The following is a 20,538-nucleotide window of genomic DNA, read 5'->3' as shown; positions in this document are numbered from 1 at the left end:
GGAAGCCAGCTTCAAGGACTGCAGTGGGATCTACTCTCGAGGAAGCCTGCAGAAGGTGGCAAGCTGGCTTGGGAAGAAGCCCCATGAAACTGAGAGCAGGGCTGACTTAAGAATAAAACGTTGACTAGGACCAGGCAGAACGTTTTGGCCTTAGAATACAAACCCCGCCCCGCCCCTCCACACACACATACACACACTTCCTCCTCGCGAGTAAGTCCCATTGAGCCTAGTGGGAAAGGCTTCTGAATACAACAAGCAGAAGACCTGGGCTCTGTGTTTGTGTGTTTCTGTGTGTAATGTAAAAACAAGAGACAAAGATCAGGTTGACATGATTCTGACATGTTCGCAAAAACCCTTAGTTTAATGGGGCTTAATAGCAAGCAAAGTTGCAACCCTGGGCACAATTTCTGAAGCCTAGATCCTGTCGTTATCAGGCCATCTCCCACGGAGTCCTACTCAGAGTAGACACTTTGCAACCCATGGCATCGTCTCTTGGTTTCGTGGAGTCTGCTCTGAGTAGGACTTAGTTGGATTCTTACTTGGTCAAGTAATTTTAAAAGCGAAACTCCTCGCCGAGGAGCGTGGAGGGGGCTTGGCGCTTGTGGGGCGGTGTGTGTGGTGTGGTCGGAGATTGCTTGTTGTCCCCCAGAGTGTGTGTGATGCAAAAAAGTATTAGACTTTGGGAATTGGGGGCCGGGGGCTGTCTGATCTGTGGCTGACAATGAACTTGAGACAGCCTGCTCGCCCATTCTCAAGTTCAGCTCTTATTTTCGGTTCCCAGGCATTGTGAGGTTTAGGACGTGCCGGGGGGGGGACGGGGAGGAGGGAATGAATTAATTGCCCATTTTCTACGGGCCGTTAGATTCTGCTGTTTTGTGGAGAAATCTGCCTTGGAAACCAGACTGCCTAAGAAAACGCAGCATCTATTCTGTGAAGTTGATATTCTCCCCCCACACCAACACCACAAACACCCCAGAGAAGGAGGGGGCAGTGAAATCTCAGCTCATTGGCTCCTTGGAACAGGGGAGGGGGCAGAGATTTGCAACCCCCCAGGGGCATCTCTCCACACCCCTCTCTTCCAGTCTAGACGTTCAGTCTTATGTGTTTTCCTAACGCCTCTATTCAGAGCGAGGCGTTGGAGATGATATTATGATGGAAATTTCGGTGTGTGCTACCCTCTCCCCAGCCCCAGTCTGGAAAACGCCACTTGGGAAGGAGAGAGGAGGGACAGAGGGACAATTGAGCCGCCACATTTCCACGGTCTTGGATCTGACCCAGACACATTCCTAGACTTAAAGAGCGGGGGAAGGGAGAGCTTGGCAAATACGTGTTTATTTTTATTTATTTATTTCATTTTAACTGCTCACACATCTCCTTTTCCATTAAAATGTTTCATCTGTCTATCTAGCTATCTGTCTTCACCGCAAACAAGCTGCCTGACTCTCCTTCCTTGGAGTCGGATGACCACCTGTCAGGGATTCCTGAGCTGTGTGATTCCTGCATTGCAGGGGGTTGGGCTGGATGACCTTTGGGGGTCCCATCTTTCTATGATTCCATGTCCCAAAACAAGCCCGTCAAGGGGAATGCAATGGAAAGATTTATGGTTCCTGGAAGAAGCAGTTTTGATGCTGGAAATGGCTCTAGAACAGCTTTTCTCATAAGAGCATAACAACAGCGGGCTGGTTTAGGCCAATGGCCCACTTGGTTCAGCATTCTGTTATCCAAGCAGTTAACCCCAGGCCAGTGGGAAACTCGCAAGAGGTCCCACTTTCCCTTCCTTTGGCTTCCAGCTTCCGGTAATCAGAACCTACACAGCCTCCATCCTCCATGGACCTGTCCAATTCTCTTTTAAAGCCATCCCAGTTGGTTACTATCACTGCCTCCTGCGACAGCGAGTTGCATAGTTTATGCGCTGCGTGATGGAGGGCTTCCTTTGACCTCTCCCGGCTCTTCTCTGATTTTCGAACCAGACAATCCAGCGAAGTCCAAGGGTACTCAATTGCTCCGTTCAGGGTGAAGAAAAATTTGAAACTGGAGATGGCACCATTAACTGATGGGTACAGGAGTCCCTTTACCTTTACCTTACAGGAGTAAACCCAGTACTTTCTGGGAATAAGCCTTCCATGAAGTCAGTAGGGCTTAAACTCTGGGTAAAAAGGGGCGGAGGGGTTAGGGACTCTGCTTACTCTCTGGCGCCTCTGGAGTAAAGGAAGCAGGGTCTCTAAAGCAGGATGCAATGGCCTATGTACGTATGTATGTGTGTGTATATTGATGGATGGATGGGTTGAATTTGTATACCGCCTTTCACCCGAAGATCCCAGGGCGGTTCACAACAGAAAACTACAAAATGAGAATACAAAATACATAAGAGCTGAAGTCGGTCAAAATTAATAAACATTTGTGCCACCCAATTAGAGATAAGCACTTCAGACTGCACGATTTAAATCGGAGAGATTTTGGGGGAAGGGCTTGAGCGCTGTGCTATACCTGCAAAACTGCTTCCACTGGCTTACTGGACCAGTTATCTATTTGAAATACAGCACTATAGATCTCCCCTGCCTTTACGCCAAATGATCCCCAAGTCGGTGAGATGGGGGTCAGACCTCCTAAGTATGGCCATTCCTCAGGTAGAGATTGGTTTCATGAGCTTATGTACTACATTCTAATCAAGAATGTACTGTACGTTTCCTTAGAAGCAGATAAGACACACACACGAAGACGCCGATTTCACGAGACTTTCAGGTCAATGTCCCTAGGATGGCAAGTTTCCTGCTGGCGATCCTATATGCAGACTAACTTGGGAATGAGGCCCATTAGGCGCACAGAAAGACTTGCATCTTAGGAAACGTGCACAGGATTGGGCTGTTCAGAGAAAAAACGCCACATGAGCTGATGATATTCTAATAAATAACAACAATAAATCATATCATATGATCATCATCTGCAACGTGTGTGTGCATAAATTCATCTGTGAGAGTCTTCCTCGTAGGCGCAAAAAGATCAAGGTATCTCTAGTTTCCTTCCCTCCACCCACCCAGTCTAGGCATGAAGAGAGAAAAAAGGGGGGACAATGAGCTAAAGGAGGCCCTTGTGTTTGTGTGTTGGGGGGGGGGTGAGGTCTGAAGCCTCCTGAATAGACGCTCCTCCGCGACGTCATCCCGCCTGCCCCCACCATCCCTCCACAAGAGCGAAGGGAACGGGAAGAAAACGCTCATTCCAAGGTCCGCCTGGCAGGCTGCGAAATCCCCTCCCGGGGAAAGGCAGCCTCTTCTTCTTCTTCTTCTTCCTCCTTCTCTGTCCCCCCCTCCACCCCACACACCCGGCTCGCTGCAAGCCCAGGAAAGGGTAAGGAGAACTCTCGTCACCTTCGCGATCCGCAGGGCGAGGCTTGGCGGTGGGTGGAAGGCGCTCGGATCCTGAAGCGCCTAGCAAGGCAGAGCCTCGCTCGCTCCTCTTCCCCCTCTTGCTGCAGAGATGGAGCGGCTGCTCACTGCCCTCCGAGGCCGGAGGGGCTTTCTCTCGGGGCTGAGCGACCCCTCGGCTGCGGCAGCTCGCTGTGGAATTGTTTAACCCCCGTAAAAATCAGGGTAGGATTTGGGTTTATTGATTTATATTTTAAGGAGAGGAGGGCTTGAAAGTCAAAATGGAGTGGCTCCTTTTTGCAGTTAGAATCAGATTCCTCCTCGACTTCTTCACCGTCTTCTTTTTGAAAGCAGGTAGAGCTGAGCAGGTATAGAGTTGGTAACACCCACCCACTTCCTTTCTGGATTATTGGTCCTGGCCCCAGAAGCATATCTGAAGTTTTTGAAGAGTGGGTGGGTGGGATCTTTTTGCCTTGTTCAGAAGCAAGCAAGGCCTTTGCAGATTTCAGAAACTAGGTGGGTTTGGGTGCTGTCCAATTAAATTTCTCCTCTGGGTATGTGTTTTAAACCCCTCTTTCCTTTAAAAGGTGGGGTTCAGGACGACTTTGAAGTGCAATTTAAAATGTCTGGATAAATCAGTCTTATAAATCTCCCTCATATATTACCTTGCCAGAGGTGAGGGACCTCACCTTCTCCATTTTTGGCAGTGTGCTTGGACTACCCTCCTTGCCCCCCCACCCAAACAACAGCAACAACAACATCCCAAACCCTTGAGATATTTAAAAACGATCCCCCCCTACTCAATGTCTTCTTTCTGTTTGGGTATACTGTAGTGGGATTTATTTCTGAGTAAATGTGTGTATAGGATCAGGTTCCCAGTTTATTTCAAATACACTGAATTTTCAACCTGGTGGCATTGAAACTGAAAGGGCGAAATCGGGAGACAGGGAGGGACCCCCATCCTGCAGCCTCATTGATTTCTGTATGATGTTGTGGGCAGAGTGAGGTGTTGGTCAGGTGAATTGGAGTTCATATTTGTGGTCTACCAGGGCTGCCGTAGGACCACTCACTCTTTTTGGCCAGATACAGGAATGTGGTCAGCATCAAATGGGGCAGACCCAAGGATACCCCCACAAGCACCTTGGAAGCATTGTAATTCATTGATAAATACAAGCAACCAAAAGGGTCTTTTTTGGGGGGGCAATTAAGTCTCTCCAATTCAAACTAATAGGATATAACAGTGCTCAGTTTGGGCTGTGACCCTCACATTTGGGAATAAACCACATTCATTTCGATAGGATTTGCTTCTGTGCAAATATGTGTAGGATCAGGTTGAAAACCTTTCCCAGGTCTCCAGTTTCTGTTTTATTTTCATTTTGACTTCACCCACCCGCAGCACAATGCTATATGCCTTGTCTACTCATTTGAGATTTTCTCCCAGGTAAGTCTCTCAGATGCAGCCTTCAGCTCATGCACTTGGAAGTAAGCCCCATTTAACTCAATGGGATTTACTTCCAATTGGATCTGAGAAATGCAGCCCTGAGCGCAGCTACAAAGGAGTATGTCTTTAAGAACTCGCTTGGATGTATTTCAGAGTAGATGTGCTTAGAAAACTGCATTTGCATATTCCCTGTTTGTTTGGGAGTAAGCACTTTCGATCACAGTGGGGTTTACCTGTGAGTAAACATGCACAGGATTGAGCTGGGAAAGGGATTAAATGGGCATTATTCTTGAGGAAGGGGCGTGTGGAGAGAGCATTGTTCAGTGGCAGAGAAAGGGCTTTCCATGTGGAGGGTCTTCAGTTCAACCCCAGACATCACCAGTTAAAAAGATGCCAGGTAGCAGATGGTGGGAGAGGGGACTCTGAGAAGACTGGGCTGGCAGGAGAAATATATCTGGTCTGGCATAAAAAGAGCTTCTTGGGCACCTAAATATCTTAAGTAGGATTAGGAAAACCTGCCCATTTCACTTTCATCTCATTCTTCCAATCTGCAATTAACTTCTGCACATTTCCATAACAGTTTAGGATTTTTTAAAAGAAACCTTTTTTGCAAAGCAATTTTGACCACCATAATGCATTTTGCATGTTATTTCTTCCAATGCATTTGCATCTTAACGCACACTTCCTTCTAGTATATGCAATTCTGTACATGTTACTTGGCAGGAGAACTGCATTGCAAAATTCAGAAAAGTGCAAATTTCAAAAGATAGCTATTGTTTCAGAAAGTGTGAACTGACATAGGTTTGCCTTTAAATATGGTATCTTGCATCCCCCTTATCTGCAAGATACCAAATTGTAAAAGAAGTACTTTACTTATATCTTGGAATAACCCTCACTGAACACTGTGAGGTGTTTGTAAGTAAAGATAGGCAGGGTAGCAATGCACAAGTCTGATTCATCAGCTTCTGCAGCCGCAGGGCTCAGACCTTTTCACTGGGAGATGAGACACCCTCTTGGATTCATTGGGCTTGAGTAAACATGCATATTTGATCCCAGAATTAAAGATCAGACTGTGAACATTGTGGTTTATTTTTTTTTTAGATAATTTCAGTTTCCATTCCTAAAAGAAAGGAAAATCCTTAAATAGTTTAAAGCATATGATTCGAACATTACAAATGCAACGTTTAGAAATATCTGAATACACAAAAATCAGTTACAAAAATGCTCTTTAAATCTCTTGAATTGACCAACTGTATCAATGGGGGCAGTGGAAACAATTGCTAAGTGTTTTAATTACTAGAAAAGAAAGAGAAATAAAAGATTACAGATATTAGAAGGCTACGTATGTTTTCTGGAAGGTGAAACCATCCCATTTTTTTCGGCGGCTCCTAAAGTGGTCCCTAATGTGGCGTGATTTGGATTTCCACCCAATGGGTGCGCGTTACATAGAGGCCTTCTCAAAAATGCATTTATTTCATTTCGTTTCATTTACAGCATGTATGTGCCACTCCATGGTGTAAATAATTATTAAAAAAACAATTATTTAGGTGCAGAATAAGACATTGCTCATTTAGCCAATGGATCTAATATAAAAAAAAAAGATTACACCATGTGTGTGAGGGGGCAAGAGAGAGAGAATGTTTGGATGCGAATGCAGCAGACAAAATGGCTATGAGGCAGCCCATCTGAAGTCCTGGCCTGGGGTAAAAGCCTTGGCTTTGCCACCGCAAAATGGACATTTCCAGTTGTCCTGAATGCTTCTCTCATGCTGAATGGGGGACTGGATTGCAGCGGGCATCAACTCTGCCCACACAGCCAACCTAACGACGTTCTGGGCGAAATACTTTCACAGGGCTCAGAAGACCTATAAGTAGAAGAAATGGTGGAGAGTCTGCCTTAGGGATGGTGTTTGTGTGTGTGTGAATCACGGCAGAACAGTCTATATAAGCAGAAGATGCCTGGTTCATTAGGTACTGATATGTGGTGGGGGGTTTTCCGTTTTACTTTTAAATCTTAAAGGTAAACATCAAGTGCATGTTGGTTATTTCGGTGCTTTTGCAAACATTGGGTGGTGTATGTGCTGAGAGGAGTGGGAGGGAAAATGCTTAGTGATCAGTTGGCTGGCTTTTCCTTCCATGTTTTTCTGCCGCTGTCCTCAAATAGACTTGTTGGTGTTTCTAGGCCCCCCCCCCCACTGAAGTTGAACATTCAGGAAAAGGGACCTGGAATATCCCTATGAAGGCCGGACCCTGTATGGCTTTAGCTGCCAGATTCAGGCTTTCATTTTCCCACTCCCCCAACTCTGATGACAGTGACTCAGGGGCTCTTTTTCTATAACACAAAAAAACAATATACACAATGACTCTCATAAATACTCTCTCTCTCTCTCTCTTTAATAATAGACTACAGTAGAAATCAGCTTACTGGTGTCTTGCGGCACCTTCAGACTTTTAAATTTATTGTGGCTTCAGCTTTCTCAAACTACAGCCCCACTGGTCTTAAAAGGCAACGCTGTAATAAATCAGTCTGTTTTGTTTTCTGCACAAGACAGGCAATGCAATCCTGCGCATGATTATTCCAAAAGTAAACACTGCTGTGGAATTGGTCTGAATGATACTGGGCCTACCTTACCGGATTGTTGCCCAGGTTGCCGAAACAAATGTCTGGGATGGGAAATGGTTTGAACATTCAGTAGGGGGAGGATGGTAAACACACACACACACACACACACACACACACACTCAATTCTAATGTGGTAATTTCTCTGATAGTGTAGAACTATCTGTCCGCTATTTGCTAGCAAACTCTTGTCTGGTGCCAATTGCAATAACCTACCCTTATCATAGCTACAGCTTAATTTTTGATGAGTGGCTTATAACAGAAATATGCCAGCAAATCTGGTCTGCCCATGTGTTACATAAAAATATTGTATATGCAGAGAAAGAGAATATGCTGGCAATTGTGATGTAAATGTCTATGCTATCTAAAAATATGTGTGCGTTAATAGTGTGCATTTAATAGTGTATTGTTAAAATAAGAAAGTAAGTGTATACTGTATTACATTTACAGCACAGCCCTATACATGATTACTCAGAATTAAGTCTCATTGTTTAGAATGAAATTCACAGCTATGTTTGTATAAAACTGCAGCTAAGAGGCAAGAGGGTAATGATTTCTAATGGAAATAATTTATGGATTAAAAATAAAAATAAAAAAGGTAAACAGAATAAAATGAATCATGCTCCCCCTTCAAAACTATTTTATTTTGAAGGTGATTTTTTTAAAAAAATAAAATCTATTGCCACACTATGGCAATTTTTAAAAAAATATGGCTTCCTGATCAGTTTGTCTTTGACCTGGATTGATTATGGATTCTTTAAGATGTTAAAAGAAAGGCAGTGAAGAGAGGAAATTAAAAACCCAACAGGATGGCCTGTTTAAAATCAACTCACTGCTGCCTTGATCTCTGACTTTGACTCCAGTGATGGGGAAATAATGGACAAAATTTTTACCGTTTGTGAGGAAGTCACATGATCATGGGGTAGGGGCGTAGGACTTTCACAGGTGACTATAATGGCTGTGATTGGATGTAGAGGAGTATCTGTTGGCAAATAATTTGAAACCATGACTGCAATCCATTTTTAACGTTGAGTGACGGCTTGCTGAGTGACATGGTGATTGGGGGGCGCTCCAGTTCGAGAAATGCAAGGCCATAACCTGGTTTTCCTTTGCCCAGAATTGGTTAAGTACCGGTAGTTCTTTTGATTCCGCCTTCTGTAGGCCTACATGGCATTCATACATATTGTGTATCGTGTGTATGTCAGCATACCTACATTTGCTTCATATAGGGAGATATGCAGGTGGCAACGGTGGTTAAGGCGATCCCTTTCCCAGCTCTGACTGGCCTGCCTTCTTGATATAGCCACTCAGGTCCTGGCGACCTCCAGGTCTGATTCCTGCAAGGCGCTCTTCGAAAAGCAGCTGGAAATTCTAACTAATGCAAAATGCTGCAGCCAAGATGCTGATGGGCGTGAGGCATTTTGGTGAATGCAAAGCAGAGTTAAGGCGGCCTGCCAATGAAATGCAGATCCATAACATATAAAGGCACTTGAAATAAAATTTTATAAAAACAGTCTCGTAGCCAAATGGCCAGTGGACTTTCAAGATACCATATTATCAAACAGGTATATGTGTGGACATTGGGGGAAGTGAATTCCATAAGGCTGATGTCTTCTGAAGCCCGTGTCTGAGCCAGACATGTTTTGACCATGGAAGCTTCTTCAGGAGCCGATAGACATCAATCTAAGCATGAGCCCAGAGGGCAAGGTCATACTTAATAATGCAACGAAAAATCCTTTACGGACTGGAAAATATAGACCCAAAAGTCTGCACAAATGCATCCCCAAAAGAATTTTTCTTCAAACAATGACTATCATCACAGAGACAAGTTGCTCCTCTACCTTCTTGAATCCCTCCCCCCATTATAAACGTGTGCGCACACACACACACACACACACACATACCTGCTTGACAATGTCATTGATGAGGATGTGAGCTTGCCTTTATTTCAAGTTGCTTGATTTGCTATGGATTTGTGTTTTATTTACAGGCTGTTGTGGCTTTGTTTAGCATCTAGTAGGACTCATCAGGGGACACATTCTCTTCTTTGTTTTCGCCGGGTTTTTCAGTCCCTTCACATCAGTCTTGGGTGATCTGTGCTGGTGATCTGTGAATGGCATAACCTTTGAAATCGTAAATGACCTTGGTACCTTAAGAACCACTTTCATCCATAGGTGTTTGCCAGTGAGCTCCAGGGGTCATCTGAGGCCTGCTCCAGATCCTACAATACCCAGAAGGCACACTTTAGCAGTGACCAAGGCTGGTGACCCTTTACTTTAGGCTGGGATGGGCACCCATCCTGCGGCATTCTTTGCCTTCCAAGCTGCATCATATTGTTTTAGAGGGGCGTTAAAACAGGCCTTTGGCTTTGTGGTGATTTTGCTGGCTGCTTTCGAACTGTTGTTGGTTGGGCTATGCAAAATTTTTCATTTATGGTTTGATTTGAAACCGTGGACTGGTTTATATCTGACTCTTGTTATGATTTTAATATGTTAGCTGCTTCCAGTTTCTTTTGAATATTTGTGGTGGGGGTGGGGTGGGAGAAATTGACTTGACTTCTCATTTATTTCAAATGGGAAGTAGGACAGGATAGGACTGCATTGCAGAATATATTGTATATTATTGTTAACCAATCAAAGAATGTTTGGGTTGCAATTCATTTTCTGCAAGTCACATTTTGTTCAATTGGAACCTACTCCAAAGGAAGTGCACATAGAACTGCACAGTTAATCGTTTAACTACCTGCCTTTTAACTGATTCATTAAATTTAAATAAACGTCCATTTTATCAAAACTTCACTTTGAAGCATTAGGAGTGAAAGGACCTGTCAATTTCCGGTTTTCATTCCCCCCCCCCCAATCTTAAATTCAGTTCTCCACATTTCTGTAGCAATCTGCATATTATATCTATCTATCTGAAAAAAACTAGCATTTTACTCAAAATTTCTCCAAATAAGCAAATTTTTGCTTGCAGTTTTGGTGTACGTATTTTTGCAAGTAATTTTCTTAATGTAATGCAGTTTTGTAGGTTATTTTAATTAATGTATATTTTTAATGCATACTTTCCCCCAGCATATGCATTTTTTTGTAAATCATGGCTGGTTGGAGAACTGCACCACAAGATTTGATAAATGTGGAAATTTCAGTGGATGGCTGTATTTTGGTTCTTCACAAAAGTGTGAATTTAGTAGATCCACATTTAAATGCAGACTGAATCAAATTTCTCCTCCATCCCTATGAAGAGCTGTGAGTGCATGCACACACACACACGCACGCACACACACGAATCTGCACCCTCATAAAAAATCAGCCTAAATTAATATTTCCCCCTTTTCAGTTTCCTTTGTGGTAACACAGTGGAATCCAAGCCACCTTTAAAAAGTATGACTCAACTCCAACACCTGAAATTTACTTATCGAAACTGGGTCCCCTCAGTCAACAAAAGTTCTAGTTGTTTCATCTGCTGATTTTTAAAGGTTGAGATGTGTTGCATGCATTTAATGAAAATCTTAGACTGGAAAGTCCCTCAGAGTCTCCCAAGCCAGTCCTTCTTTCCCCCTCCTTTAAGGCAGGGCTATCCAACCCCTGCCTTAGTGAGAAAGGCAAGACTCTTAGTGCTCAATTTATATTATGCATCAAAGGGCAGCATAAATGCACATAAACCATGGAAAGGAAATCTTGCTTGTTAACAGAGGATCTGGGTGTATCAGGCCAGGTCTAGCCTGAAGGAAGCTTGGATAGCTCAGTTAGTAGAACATGAGACTCCTAATCTCAGGGTTGTGGGTTTGAGCCCCACACAGAGCAAAAGATTCCTACATTGCAAGGGGTTGGACTAGACACCCTTGTGGTCCTTTCCAATTCTATGATTTGGAAATGGACTGAGTCCATGCAAATGGACTGAGAAAGAGAGGAATGCCGTTTTGCAGTGGCTTAGCGTGGGTTGTCAGCACCCGGGGCAAGGCAAGTAATTTGCGCCCCCTAACCCGTGGATTTGCGCCCCCTAACCCATGGATTTGCGCCCCCTAACCCTAACCCCCAGATGTTGCGCCCGGTGTGGCCGGCCCCCCCTGCACCCCCCACGCTACGCCACTGCCGTTTTGGAGTTCATTTTGGGCTGCCTGCCTTTTTTGTAGCTATTCCCCAAACTCCGAGAACTGCAATTTCACATAAATTTACCAGGGGAAAGATTTCTCCTGTACGGAGATAAAAAATGATTCTTGGTGGAGGCTTATTATGGAATGGGTGCATGTTTGTCTCAGCGTCCACACAACACAGTCAGCGTCACGTATTCTCTTCCCCAACTGCACACATTTAATATGGATTTACCCTTTCTGGGGTGGGCACCCTGGCCCCTTCCACCTGTTGTTAGACTACAACTCCCATCAGCTTCAACCAGCATGGCCAGTGGGCAGGGGGTGATGGGAGACGTAGTCCAACATCTGCCTAACCCCACCTGATCATACCTGCCTCCCCCCCAAAAAAATCCTTTCAGAGTAAGCTTTCCTTACTGGTTTCCCTTCACAAATTTTAACAGATCTTCTCAGTTACTCAACTGAGTCATGTAAGCCACCAGTGAGACTTGTATTTATGTATTTATGGGTGGACAGAATACTATTATTACCATTATTATGAATAATAATATTATTATTCCATTTATGAATAGCTTCCCACGAGGCACCTCACAGCAATCTCATGGCATATGTAAAACAGTTACATACATAAAAACAGTTAAAAACAATTGCATACGAAAATATATATGGTATATAAAAAATTATAAATATAAAACTCATTTAAAAAAACAACTATAGAAATAAAAACATTTTGGGGGGAAACACATATGTTAAATCAATTCAGATCCAGGAGAGATAGAAACTGGAATGAAGAGAAAGTACTTTTCTTCAGGAAAAGAGGATAGAACCCATTAGCACATTTAATAAAAAGTCAATTCATGTAGAGTTGAATGAGGCTTTACCCCATGTTATGTTATGTTCAGAGTCCCAACAGCATCTATGGATTTTTTTTTAAAAAAAGCTACAATAAACATATTTGGAGTTGAGGTTTCAATAGGCCAAACTACCGACCTCACAGGCTGATTTTTTTTTTTTAGGATTGGTTTTCACAAGGGCTGGGTGGGATCCATTTCATTCAGTGAGCGTGGCCTTTGAGTGAGTCATGACCGCATGAAGACAACAGAGTTTTGCCTGCGTGACATTCATGAAAGAGATGTTTTATGATCTTTGTGATTCTGCAACTAGTTTTTTCTGTGTTAAAATTTAAAATGAAACGAAGCATTTTGATGGCATGAAAACAGCTTTTGTGGTAAAGAGCAGGGCAGAGAGAGAATGCATGGACTTATTTTATTCCGCGGTTACTGAATATCAGTCAAAGCTACTCTCTCAACCCCTTTTGACCAATGAGATGTCTTCCACCTCTCCACAGACCCTCCAAGTATCCCTATTTTCCAGCAATGTTGCTGAATTAGAGAAGCCGTCCTGGTTTCTGGTTTGATCCCAGAATGTCCCACCTTTCTTTAGGATGTCCCTATTTTAATTGGAGAAATTGGGGGAGTTATCCATCCCCCAAGCCATCTGAAGGCAATCCTTTATAGGGAAGGTTTTTTAAAAAAAGGTTTAATGTTTTTATATATGTTGGAAGCTGCCCAGAGTGGTTGTGGCAAGCCGGTAAGATGTGTGGGGTGTAAATAGTAAAATTATTATTATGGAATGGGAGAAATGTTGGAGGGTATGCAATCACAATTTCAGTTGATTCACAATTATACTTGAAAGTGACAGGGAAATGCACCTGAAAGTGTGGGATAAACTTCCTTGAGGCGACGTTATCTAACCACCCCGCAAACCAGTCAGAATTAATGCTCAGCAAACAACTGACATTGTCTAACAGCCCAGCAAACTTTGTACAGACAACTCAGCCTGAACGTTCAATACGCAGGTCATCTGGAATGACCACAGGCAATTTCATTTATTCCAGTTTGACTGGCATGTGGAGAAACCTCCCACCTCTTTGTGATGTTGGCGCACGGTAGCGTTGACCTGTCTTAGGTAGGATTAAAGCAAAGCATCTACGCACCACAGCAAATTTGTGCAGCACAGATTCTGAAGAACTGGAGCAATGGAAAAGGTTTTAGCAGGTGTGCAATAATAGTGTATAGAATGTATACCAGCTAATATGTAGCTGGCGATCCAGCCGAAGTCCAGCGCATGGGGATTCCATTCTATTCAATGGAAGAGATTTGCATCACAATCTTTTTTTAGGGTTCAAAGGGGCTCAAGATGAGAACTCCCCATACATGCCTGTTCTTCACTGTGTCCACACAACATTGTTGTCATCACAATGCCAGCCAGCATTCCTGCCCCACATTTAATCCAAATTTATGGTGTCCATTCAGTCTACTGGGCCCACGTCTGTGCAACGCCCTCCTGACCGAGATTAGAGAACCTCCTTGCCAAATTTCAGGTTCTTGACTAAAACTTCCTTGTTCCAGCAGGCATTCTAAGGTGGTGTTCGATGATACTGTTTGTACTCTCCCATTTTCTATGGGTTGTTTTTTCGTACACAGCTTAGAAATGCAAATAATTAGTCAGTGTAAGAATGCCATGTAAATAAAATAAATAAAACAGCTATCCTTTACATGGAAAATACAGTGTTTTAAAAATACCTCTTGCCAAAGAACCATTTGCAATATTAAGTCCCTATCGGGGAAGCACCATTGCTCCCTCATAAATGTGCATAGCATTGTAGCCATTGAAGCTAAGGTGCGTATGTGTGATCTTGCCCCACAATGTAACGTAACATAAAACACTTAATATATTTTTATATTTTCAATATCAACCTGTGTGTGTATGTATGTGTGTGTGTACGCACACGCATGCTGCTTGATTATAACACCCCACAAAGCAGTTTACAAAGATTATATGCATATGCACATATCTTTGCTGATAGTGTTTGGAGGTTATTTACATCAGCACAAGTTGAGCTGGTTCCTATCACTGTCTGTCTTCGTGCAAACCCCATCAGCCTTAATGCAAGCTGAGTTGTGCTTAAGTTGCACTTCCGATAAACACACACACACACACACACACACACACACACTCTATCATCTATCTATCTATCTATCTATCTATCATCATCATAATGCATTTACATATGAACCACAATATACTCTATACTGCAAATTACCCACACACCAAGGCACTGAGAGAGGTTCTCTTCACACCTGCCCCCATTTGGACATCCTTAGAAACAGCATGCACACAAACACACAACCTCCACTTCATTGTGAATGTGGTGCCTTATGGCTGTAACCCTAAACCCATTTTCTCCATTGCACCCAGCGAGTTGCCTTTGAGTCTGTCCTATGCCTTTAAATAATCGACGGGCTTATGTTAGTTGTGGCAAACATCTCGCTCCCACTCATGATCTGCTGCAGGGATGCCTCCTCCAATGAGGCCATAGAGCCAGGCCGACCAGGAGCCATGGAAAGCCTTATCTGCAAATTTGTCTGATTCTGATTTGAAGTCACCCACTTTGGCTGCCATCGCGAATGCCCTGGTCTACCCATGTGCAGTGTGAACAAGTCCTTCCCTTTGTCTGCCCCGAATCTTCCACCCTGCAGCTTCACACCCATCCACCAGGGCTGAACAAAGGAAGCTGCATTATACTGAGTCAGACCATCGGCCCATCTTGCTCAGAACTGTCGACACTGACTGGCAGAGGCTTTCCAGGGTTTCCGGCTGGGTTCTCTCTCAGCCCTACCTGGAAATGCTACTGGGGATTTGAAATATATTCGGAGTCCTGTAGTGATTTCATGCTCTTTATTGCAGCTTGTAGAACAGTGATTGAATTGCCCCCCAAACCTCAGACTTTTATATATATTATTTACACAATGAGTCTCGTCTGGTTGGCTGATTCTGCTTCCCTCCTGGAGCCTGATTGGTCTTTTCCTGCAAGCCAATCAGTTGTTGCATTCTAGGATCCTACTTGCCTATTGTTCTAGGATCCAAGCTTAGTACAGATGCACTACCGCTGAACCACGGCTCTTCCCCATACGCCATGATGAGCGAGGGAGGAAAGCTTCTCTCTGCCCATTTCTCCACCCTATGGGAAGGCGAGATGCACATCTCAGAAGGAAATTCCATGGTGTTCAGTGGGGCTGGGGGCCGGATTTCTTGGGACTGTGATTGCAGCCTTAATGCTTAATAACAGGAAAGCCCATGTTCACAGGCCACCATCATGAAATTCAGACGTTGGGGGCAAACCAGAGGGAAATCACAGCATCATAGAATCGTAGGGTCGGGAGGGGAACCAAAGGTCATGTAGTCCAACCTCCCCCCCCAATGCTTTTTTGGCTTCTCGTCTGGCTGCCCTATGTTGGAAACATAATGCTTCATTGAAAAGCATGCCAGACCTGATGCATGGGTGGCAACTCCCTGGGGCCCTAGCCTGGGTGCCCAAGCACCCACAAAATTCCCCATGAGGGGGCCAGGCACCCACAAATTTCAGCATCAGGGCCATGTACGGTCACAGGGCCAAGTTGGCACTCCTGGCTGATGGGAGCTGTAGTCTGCAACATCTGGAGGGCACCAGATTGGAGAAGGCAGGGGGCTTCAGGCATTTGATGGTGAGCTGTGGTCCACAAAAGCATCTACCAACATAATTTTTTGTTGGTCTTTAAGCCCCCCCCACCCCAATTATTTATGTTGCAGCAAACCAGCAAGGCTGCTACCCCTCCGAAATTAGGTTCAGGCAGTTTCACTCCTCTCCGTGGAACGGCAGATTTACTGATAAATGACTCCAGTCGATGATGAGGGGCTGGTTCCCAATTCATGTATTTTTAACAAGTCTATCTAAATGTCTTGAGAATCAGGAAATGCACAGCTTTAAACTGAAAGAGTTTTTGCTTAATAGGGACGTGGACGACATTTGCATGCTGCCCCATAATATAAAAATTTCTGTCTCCGTTTGTGGTGCTGGTACTGCGTACCCTTGAGTACCCCCAGGGGGAAGCAACACTGATGACATCCATGTAGAAACATCCTGCCATGCTAGGCTATAGAAATAAACTGGCTGCTTTACCAATGCAGAATATGAGCACAGTATATAATATGATGCGATATAACACAGCCCTGTCATCCTAGCTACACTTACGTAGTGGTGAGTCCCTTTGAGCTGAACTGGACTTACTTCCGAGTGGGGATCACAATGTTTTCTAAAGAATCAATGCACACATTTCCAAATAGTGAAGAGTGTGTGTTGTGGCACCTTAAGGTCTAACAAATATGTTGTAATGCAAGCTTTCATGGACTAGAGCAGGGGTCAGCAAACTTTTTCAGCAGGGGGCCGGTCCACTGTCCCTCAGACCTTGTGGGAGGCCGGACTATATTTTGAAAAATAATAATGAGTGAATTCCTATGCCCCACAAATAACTCAGAGATGCATTTTAAATAAAAGCACACATTCTACTCATGTGAAAACACCAGGCAGGCCCCACAAATAACCCAGAGATGCATTTTAAATAAAAGGACACATTCTACTCATTTAAAAACATGCTGATTCCCGGACCATCCGCGGGCCGGATTTAGAAGGTGATTGGGCCGTATCCGGCCCCCAGGCCTTAATTTGCCTACCCATGAACTACAGCCCACATCTTCAGTATTCTGCTCATTTGGGGAGCAGGTGGGCTAAGATCCACACACACACAAAACACACACACACATATACTTGGAGGGTGGATGCAGATGTTGTGGCCAAATGGCCATGACATGCAAGATGTTCATTCTCAGATGCATCTCCTTGAAGCTTCAGGTGTATCCAAGGCGAGCCCAGCATCCATTCACAACAGCACTAAATGGATGGCAATACAATCTTCCTAGCTTAGCTATGCTAATTCAACACCTGTGTTTGTAAGTAATATGAATTATATGTGTGTTGGAGGAGGGAGGGTGTTGATAGGCAGGCAGATATCTATAACAGAGGAAAGGGTGCAGCAATCTGAGGAACCCTGGCGAAGGTGGACCCATTCTGTGTGGTCCCCTCCTCCTCCATCACGTCCTCAGGAGGGGCTGGGCTACAGGAGCCAGCGCAGTTGTTTTCCAGCAAAAGAAACAAGCTCGTTACAAGGAGATCTCTTCAGAGACAAAGTCGTTAACACTGTACATTTTATGGACTTGTTTATATGGAGAAGGCACTAAATAAAATCCTCTAGTCAGCCTCTGCCAGCCTCCAGGAGGTGGGCCAAAGGATAGCAGGAAAAGGCTCCTATTATATTCCCTGCTTTCTCTCGTGCTGTTGAAGATGGATATTTCTGGGGCTTTTGCCAGCTTCATGTTTTTCCCTTTGTTTTTTGTAAAGTGTGTTGGCAAGGATGCCAAGTGGAAATGAGAAAGAAAGGCTGTTTAGAATGGAGAGCTCAAACAGGAACAGAGGAATTATTCTGAGGCTAGAATCCTGCGTTGGGGAGGAAGCCCTATTGAATTCAGGGGGACTTACTTCCAAGTAAAAAATCAGGCGATCAGGCGACACAGTGATGCAATTCAGTGTCGGGTAGATTTTAGCATATAGGCAGACCTCAATGGCTGGACTAGGAGGAGAAATTTTTCAATGCACACTTGGCAATGAGGGGGGGGGCTGCAGGTAAGCAAGGGGGGGCGTGATAAGATTCTCACGAGGCAATTCCAAAGCCCCACTCCTTTGTAGATTCAAGATTATCATTTTTTTAAAAAAATCTGTGTCTGAAACAAAAAAGGTCACACTGCGTATTAACATTTTTTTTCAGTGCCAGGTGAAGATATTCCATGTCTCCAGGCATTTTGCAATTGAGATTATTTTTGAAATTTTGCCCTATTTCACTTTGCATTTACCTTTAATCTAATTTGTTTACTTGCTGTTTTTAAACTGGATTTGTAGGTTGGATGAATTCACATGAGTCGTACTTCTGGCATATTTTGATGAGGGGCTATTGAAAAACATTTTAAATCAATAAAATGAAATGTATGCTTTGCGAAAGCTCTATCTAGTCATGTTGTTATCAACACATAATTCTCACCCTCTCTCTCTCTCTCTCTCTCTCTCACACACACACACACTTTAAGGAATATGTGCCTTTGACTCACACTCCTCTTACAGAGGCTCCTTGGAGTCTCCCTAAGGTTGGGTTGATGTAGCAATGCCATGGTAGCAAGCCATCATTGGACGTGGAGAGCAGTCAAATGGCAAACCACCTATAGGCGAACAGTCCCCAGGTCCAGGCCTGCTGAAGCTGGGATTTGGCAAGGCAAGTTCAGCCCCCCAACTACATCTTCCTGCATTGCAGGGGGTTGGACTAGATGACCCTCATGGTCCCTTCCAACTCTATGATTCTATTATTATATCTTGAAGCAACTCTTTCTGTTTTTCAGTTCAAGGCAGGCAGGAGAATACAAGGTCTGCTGAGTCACCCCACCCTCCCACCTTACTGGCTGCAGTCATGACTGGTGTAGCGTGTACAGCAGGCTATGCAAACTGGTCAGCTTTGATGATGCCCTCTGCTATTATTTAGAGAAAACTACTAGGTGGCGACAGCAGGATGGGTAAACTTTTATTTAGACTCCCAGTTGCCACCTACTTAGCTCTGAAAGCTGCTCCAGTTCTCCAGTTCCATGGGGGTGTAGATTTAGTAGGGTCGCCATATTTCATAAAGTAAAAACCAGGACACCCAAAAGTGGAAGGAAGACCCCAAAATGTGATTTATTTATTTTATTACACACTCTCTATATCACAAACTACTTCAGAAAGTGGTTTTCCATGCAGGATTGTGAGATGCAACCCTAGAATCATGGAATCTTAGAGTCATCTAGTCCAACCCTCTGCAATGCAGGAATCTCAGCTGAAGCATCCATGGCAGATGACCATCCAACCTCCCTAAATAGTTAGTGTGTGCATCTAACCAGATGGGGAGTTCTTTGCACCCTGGCTTTGTTAAACACCCACAAACACGCACCCACCATAAGCCTCCAAACAATGCAAGCCCATCAAGATATCATTCTGAGCAGTAACACATGCAAAAGGCATACCTGTGGGTAGAGGGTGGATGAAGGGTAGTATACAAATGTAATTATTATTATTAATAAGATGGTTAGATGCTTGCATGTGGTGGGAGCAGAGTTGTGGAAGTCTCTTTGCAGTCAGGAGTTTCATTCAGCGCTTGATGGCACCTGAACACTTGAATTGCCTTCATTGGAAAACAGTGTATGAGGTCATACAAAGGTGCTGGTGTGTGTTTGTGTGTGATCTGTGAACACCACCCTCACTGCTGCCATCTGGTGCTGCTGCCACAGCCACTAAATGGTGAGCATGCATTTCCGCTAAAAGGATGCATGCAGCTCAAGTGTCAGGGCTGATTGACACATGCCTTGCACATGGGGACCTTGTATTGTTGGATAATTCAGGCTGAACATGTGAACTGTCTCCTTTAGAAGATCGTTCTTGAGGGTGTAAGGAAATAAGTGGGGGGGACCATGCAAAGCACCTTTGAGCTCCTTGGAGAGAAAAAGTGGGAAATAATAATATAAATAATAATATCAACTGCTGGTGTCAGGTTGAGGACTCCAGCTCCTGTATGCCTAGCAAAGAAAGAATGAGCTAATAGAGGAAGAAAGTCACCAGTCTAGAATTTCCCTCCTAGATGTGCTAGTTTTTATTATTATTTTCCTTTCTTTTAACATGGGGAAGCTTTCAAAAGTGGCATCCCCCCCAACTGTGGTCCATCACCTCAACACCATCATATGTGCAGAACCCGTCTATGTTGCAGTAGAGGCTGAACATGCAATTAGGTTTCTCTGGATCAGGGTCATTATGGTCATTTAAGCTGAATTGGTCCTTCCAGCAATCCAAATTATGGTTGATGTTTGATGGATGGGAAAGGGGAGGAGAGAAACACTTGTAAGTCCCATTGAAATAAATGGGGCTTAAAAGTGTTTCACGTCTGTCTGGAATGTGCTCAAGATGTTTTAACATGTTGCTAAGTTGACTGCCTTAAATCCACCAATCTAGACCTATTTTTAAAAAACGTTTCCAAATATTAGTACTAATGATCCACTTGCTTTTAATACATTGCATTGGG

At 44.0% G+C, this 20,538-nt stretch overlaps 1 long non-coding RNA gene across 2 annotated transcripts in view; it reads left to right on the top strand.

The window, feature by feature from the left end:
• Positions 1-3,303: 3,303 nt before the first annotated feature.
• The window catches only part of LOC128404456 (uncharacterized), a 57,095-nt gene continuing 39,860 nt past the window's right edge, over positions 3,304-20,538 (top strand). The window contains exon 1 of one of the 2 annotated variants that reach the window (XR_008328103.1): positions 3,304-3,345. This is a non-coding gene — a long non-coding RNA (uncharacterized LOC128404456). The remainder of the gene's footprint in view (positions 3,346-20,538) is intronic. The other variant, XR_008328104.1, reaches the window with a different exon arrangement.

This window comes from Podarcis raffonei, chromosome 16, assembly GCF_027172205.1.
Source record: "Podarcis raffonei isolate rPodRaf1 chromosome 16, rPodRaf1.pri, whole genome shotgun sequence".
NCBI classification, from domain to species: Eukaryota; Metazoa; Chordata; class Lepidosauria; order Squamata; family Lacertidae; genus Podarcis; species Podarcis raffonei.
This window is presented reverse-complemented; position numbering and strand designations above follow the sequence as displayed.